The sequence below is a fragment of the Panthera leo genome, chromosome A2, assembly GCF_018350215.1.
Source record: "Panthera leo isolate Ple1 chromosome A2, P.leo_Ple1_pat1.1, whole genome shotgun sequence".
NCBI lineage: Eukaryota > Metazoa > Chordata > Mammalia > Carnivora > Felidae > Panthera > Panthera leo.
Genome location: NC_056680.1, coordinates 34,107,858 through 34,114,138, shown reverse-complemented (window position 1 = coordinate 34,114,138; position 6,281 = coordinate 34,107,858). Strand labels below are relative to the sequence as shown.

General features: G+C 37.8%; 1 pseudogene; it reads left to right on the top strand.

Annotated features, from left to right (window-relative positions):
• Positions 1-4,425: 4,425 nt before the first annotated feature.
• LOC122214715 lies at positions 4,426-4,543 on the top strand (annotated as a pseudogene).
• The last annotated feature ends 1,738 nt before the right edge of the window (positions 4,544-6,281 follow it).

The window sequence follows — 6,281 nt, the reverse complement described above, 5'->3', positions numbered from 1 at the left end:
CGGTAGTGTCTTTAAAAATTAATCTATGCTTACCATATGATCCGGTATTGTGCTCCTGGGCACTCATCTCAGATAAATTAAAATTTATGTCCACCCAAAAACTTGTGCACAATGGTTCATAGCAGTTTTATTCGTAAAAGCCAAAAACTGGAAACAATCAAAATGCCCCTCAGTAAGTGAATGGTTAAACTATGATACATCCATACCGTAGAATACTACTAGGGAAGAAACGGGGATGAACGATTGATACACTCAACACCTTGAATGGATCCAGAGCATTATGCCCAGTAAACAAAGCCAATCTCATATTATTCCCTTTGTATAACATTCTCAAAATGACATAGTTAGAGAGTAAGAAACCAGATTAGGGACTGCCTGAGATTAAGGATAATGGGCACTGGCAGTGAGCGTAAGCTATACCTGAGGGAAATATAATGCAATATGGCGTGAGGGAAATCTTCGTGGTGATGGAATTGTTACCGTATGTTGAATTACGGTGATGGTTGTCCAAATGTATGCCTGATAAAACCTATACATACAACTGTCAAGGCACTGACTTGAAAGCGTGCTGTAATTCTGTGAGACATAACCCTTGAGGAACAACAGGTAGAGGATACCTGAAAACCCTTTTTGTGCTCTCTTTGTGACTTCCTCTGAATTTATAATTAATATTTTTAAATTAAAAAAACTGTGGCAAAAGGTAGAAAGGGGCCAACGGATATCTTTCCAAAAGAGACAGGTAAACGTGTAATGAATTATGATGGTTTGTTTAGGAAAACTAAGATGCAGGTATGCAAGAGAGAAGGGTTTTCTAATTCTTATTTTTCATACCATGTCTCCCTTTTTCTCCCAATTTGAAATATATCATGAACACAGAAGAATATAGAAAATGCATATTTACCAATTACCCAAGACTATGAACGTGCCACTGCCTTAGAAGGCCCCTGTTTGTGACTGTTATTACAGCCCCTGTGTGCTCCCCGAGATAATCACATTCTGGTTTTTGTGACAATCATTCCTCTGCTTTAAAAGTTTCCTTCCCGGGGCACCTGGGTGGCTCTGTCGGTTGAGCGTCCGACTTTGGCTCAGGTCATGATCTCGCGGTCTGTGAGTTCGAGCCCCGCGTCAGGCTCTGTGCTGACAGCTCAGAGCCTGGAGCCTGTTTCAGATTCTGTGTCTCCCTCTCTCTACCCTCCCCCGTTCATGCTCTGTTTCTCTCTGTCTCAAAAATAAATAAACATAAAAAAAAATAAAAGTTTCCTTCCCATGTATGTAGCTCTAAACAGTTGTTTGTTCAGCCTTATCTGTTCTGAGCTTTGTTTAAATGGAAGCATACTGCTTGGGTTCTTCTGCCAGTCACTTCTTTTGCTACCATTATGTCTTTGAGGCTTATCCTTGATGACTCTGTCTGTGTTTAATTCACTTTAAATGCTAAATAGTATTATTCTCTGAATGACATGACCACAGGTAAACGTTCTGGTTTACCGCTCTTGGCTATTAGGCACAACCGTCTTCTCTCTTCCTCTTAGGAGCAAGTCTGACCAGAGAGAATGTGTGCTCAGTTGTTTTCAACCAGGTCCAGCTGGGGACTGAGACTAGATCAGTAGCTGACTTCTGCTGGACCGCCATGTTAGGAGAAAACACTAGCTTGAGTGTTTACCCTGTCGTAGGTACTATGCTGGAGGCTCACTTGTTTAATCTTTAAGATCAATTTTAGAATTATTTTGTTCAGTGGAAAAAAAATAGATTGTATTAATGTATTAATTTGGGAATAGTAATTATCCTTCTTATATTTATTCCTCTTGTATAAAAACTGGTGACACCTGCTTTCTCTTACTGGATACAAGTTGATTCTTTGAATCAGTAGGATATTTTCCCCATATAATTTATTAATATTGCCATTTATCCCCAGGTAGTGCATTTGTTCTTAATGAGAAAAAGAGAGAGATGTATGTATAATGTGTGCATATGTCTTTTTCTTTTTAAGTTCTATTGTTTGATGTGTTCAAGCGCTACAAAGATATATATTATATATGTGCCTACATTTGTATGTGGAGATATGTATATCATATGTAAAAATATGCATATTTTGTATAAATATAATATGTACATATTTTATAGAGAGATTGGACTTATATATTTAGAGACATATATACCTCTAGTGTCTGTTATACTCTTATCAACTCTAAGATGCTCTCAACTCATTCTGTTGGGTTTTTTTTAATAAAAAAACACATGTAAATTACATCACATGTAAATAATAATGATCACTTGTTCTATTTTACTACACATATACAACTTTTTTCTGTTTGTTTTTTTGTTTTCTTTTATTTTGTTTTGCTCTTCTAGAATTTCAAGAACAATGCTAAATAAAGAATAATTCAAATGCTTTCTTCATCCTACGTATGACATTGGATATAGATTTGAGACAAATTCATTGATTTATTAAGGATAATTAGTTTGATGGGGCGCCTGGGTGGCTCAGTCAGTTAAAGCGTCCGATCTCGCGGCTCAGGTCACGATCTCTCGGTTTGTGAGTTTGAGCCCCGCATCGGGCTCTGTGCTGACAGCTCGGATCCTGGACCTGCTTGCTTTGGATTCTTTGCCTTCCTCTTTCTCTGCCTCTCCCCTGCCCATGTTCTGTCTCTCTCTATCAAAAATAAATAAACATTAAAAAAAATTTTTTTTAAGAATTAGTTTTTAAATAATTAATTTCCACAGTCATCTTTACATTGCCTCCACCTACTTGCCTCCGGTTTTGAATTAGTTGTTCTGAATTAATTCTTAAATGCAGTAAAGACAAACAATTTTTGTCTAAGGAACATATTGACCACATTCCATAAGTCCTACTATGTAATATTCCACTTTTATTATTTTAAAAGTCAGTTATTTAATTTTTAAAATATCTTCTTTTACCAATGGTTATTTTGGGAGATAAGTTTTTTTAAGTTTTGTGAATTTTTGGCTTTGAACTCATTGTTAATTTATCTTTGAGATGAATAACTACCCATTTTGTTACTTAGTTATGGAATGATAAAAATATTATACCATCTATATAAAATATTTAAATTTGGTTTATGTGGCAAATATATACAGATATGGACAGGAAAGTTACAAACCGTCCTCAGGAAACAGGCTGCCTCTGGAAAGAGAAACTTGGAGGGGGCAAAGTCCAGGGGAAGTAATATGGGGGTTTTAAACTTACCTGTAATATTTTATTTATTTAAAAATAATTGCTGAAGCAATCATGACAGAAGTTAACATCTACAAATCTGGGCCATAGACACCCGAATATATACCATATTATTCCGTGTACTTTTCTGTTTATTCTAATAATTTCATTAAATGAAACTTGCTTTTTACCCAACATTATATTTTGATACATATAAGGCAAATTTATTCATTTTAGCTGCCATATAGAATTCTATCAGTTACGTGTCCATTCCCCTGTTTCCATTGCTATAATGAATATCCTCATGTGTTTTTTATGCACGGGTTAAGTATATACCTGAAAATGGGAATGCTTGTCTTCAACTTTACTAATTATTACCAAATTACTTTCCCAGGTGGTTGTTTTAATTTCCACTTCTGCCAAGAGTTGATGAAAGTTTCCTCTTTCACCTTGTGGTTGCTAATGCCTGGTATGAATCAACTATTAAATTTTAGAGCATGAAATGTTGTCATTGTAGTTTTAGATGTTTATTTATTTTTGAGAGAGAGACAGAGCATGAGCAGGGGAGGGGCAGAGAGAGAGGGAGACACAGAATCCAAAGCAGGCTCCAGGCTCTGAGCTGTCAGCATAGAGCCTTGAAGCGGGGCTCAAACTCACAAACCATGAGATCATGACCTGAGCCAAAGTCGGACGCTTAACCGACTGAACCACCCAGGCACCCCTCATTGTAGTTTTAATTTGCATTCTCCAAATTCCTAGTGAGGTTGAGCATCTTTTAACATGTTTGTTGGGTTTTCACATGGGAGATTTATCTACTCATATCTATTTCCCCTTTGTCTATTATAGTGTCTCCTTACTGTTTTGTAGGAACTATTTGTGGGTTTTGGATAGTGACATCTCACAAATATCTTCTCCCATGTGTCATTGTCTTTTAACTGAGTTTATTATTTTTTTTTTAATTTTTAATGTGTATTTAGTTTTGAGAGAGAGAGACAGAGTGTGAGTGGGGAAGGGGCAGAGAGAGGAGGAGACACAGAATCCAAAGCAGGCTCCAGGCTCCAAGCTGTCAGCACAGAGCCCAATGCGGGGCTTGAACTCACGAACTGCGAGATCATGACCTGTACCAAAGTTGGACATTTAACCAACTGAGCCACCCAGGCGCCCTTATAATGGTTTTTGTTTCTGTTTTTAATACAAGTTGTTGTTTACATGTAGTCTCATCTATCAGTCTTCTCTCTTATAATCTGGTCCTTATCGCTTCTCGGCCTTTTGGCTAAGATCAAGTGTAGTATCTGTTCTTGTCAGTTTAATATCTTATAATCTGGTTCTTTATGCATCTGGTTCTTTATGCATCAATATCATAAAACTATTCTCATAACTTCTAAAAAGAATTCTAGAAGTTTTGCTTTTCATATTAGGCCTTTGATCACCTGAAACTTTTTTTTTGTATGTTGTGTGAAGCATGCAATTATAAAATTATTATTGGATAGTTAGATAAAATGATTAGACCTCCATATGACTGTCACAGATGGGATAAATGAGGCACTTGCCTTTGGAGAGAGTATCTGAGGAGTCATGCTAAGTCATGCCTTCAAAATGTTATTGACAGTATTACCTGCTCCACTTATTTAAGAACTTTCCAGTGTATGTGAATAGTTGTTGTTGTTTTTTTTCTGGGAGCTGGAATATATGGCAAAGTACTTCATTTTTCCTAAGTGATAGGTAAGGTGGGTGCTAACAAACGCAAAGAAATAAGTCTTTCAAGGCTACTGCTTTGCTTCAATCACTGGGGTGCTGCCTGAGAACTGGAAGAACTGATCAGCAGAGAAAGAATGAGAAGCATCAATTTGTCGTCTTTTGAGTCAAATAATCATAGTTTTTAAAAAAATTTTTTTAACGTGTATTTATTTTTTGAGAGAGACAGAGCATGAGTGGGGGAGGGGCAGAGAGGAGGGAGACACAGAATCCGAAGCAGGCTTCAAGCTCCGGGCTGTCAACGCAGAGCCTGATGCGGGGCTCGAACTCACGAACCACGAGATCATGACCCGAGCCAAAGTCAGACGCTCAACCGGCTGAGCCACCCAGGCACCCCCAGGTCATCATAGTTTACTGTTTACTTCGGCTTAGTGTGGCTTGACTGTTTGTGTAAGCAATGGAAATTTCTAGAATGAAGGACACATTCAAATATATATGTGCAAATACATGCTAAAAAACAAGAACAGATTTTTCTCGTTTGGCTTAATAGACCTTCTTCTAGTTCTTCACTAGGTCAGCACTACACAGGAATAGCTTTATGGCAGAGCCTTTTTATTGTGCCTTGGTGAAAAATGGAGTTCCTACAGTACCCAGAATCTAACACAACTTGTTCCCATATCTGGGCATCTTGATGGATTTAATAGATATTTTATAAGCTTTTTCTATCCAGCTAAAATATATCTGAGCAAGAAGTCTAAACTCGACTGCTAAATCTGGCTGTCCAGAGAATCTTTTAGCTGTATTCAATTCTAGAATACAATAGTATATATCCTCCCTGCTCCTTACCAGTGAGTCATCTGAACTACCTTCCTGAAGTTCTTTGTGTCTTCCCATGGTACTTCCCACCATGTACCTTCAGGAATCTTGCGTGGCCACTGAAATACAGAGGCAAAAACAATACAACATTGTACCTCTATACTCAACGATAATATACTGACCCCTTAAACATCTGTTAGGGGTAGGAGTGCCTGGGTGGCTCAGTCTGTTAAGCGTCTGACTCCTGCTTTCGGCTCAGGTCATGATCTCACGGTATGTGAGTTCAAGCCCTGCATGGGGCTCTGCGCTGACAGTGTGGAGCCTGCTTGGGATTCTCTCTCTGTCTCTCTGCCCTTTCCCTGCTCACACTCATTTGCACGCTCTATCTCAAAATAAATAAATAAAACTTCCAAAAAATCTGTGAAGGGGTAGATTTGATGTTTAAGTGTTTTTATCACAATATTTTTTTTAAAAAAGGATTTATTTTCCATACACTTCACAGATCCACATTAGGTCAAAACAGGAAACGGATGGGAGAGAGTGCGTATACCTCACACATCTAGCTGGCAGAGGTCAGAGCTGTGATATTAGTCTTCAC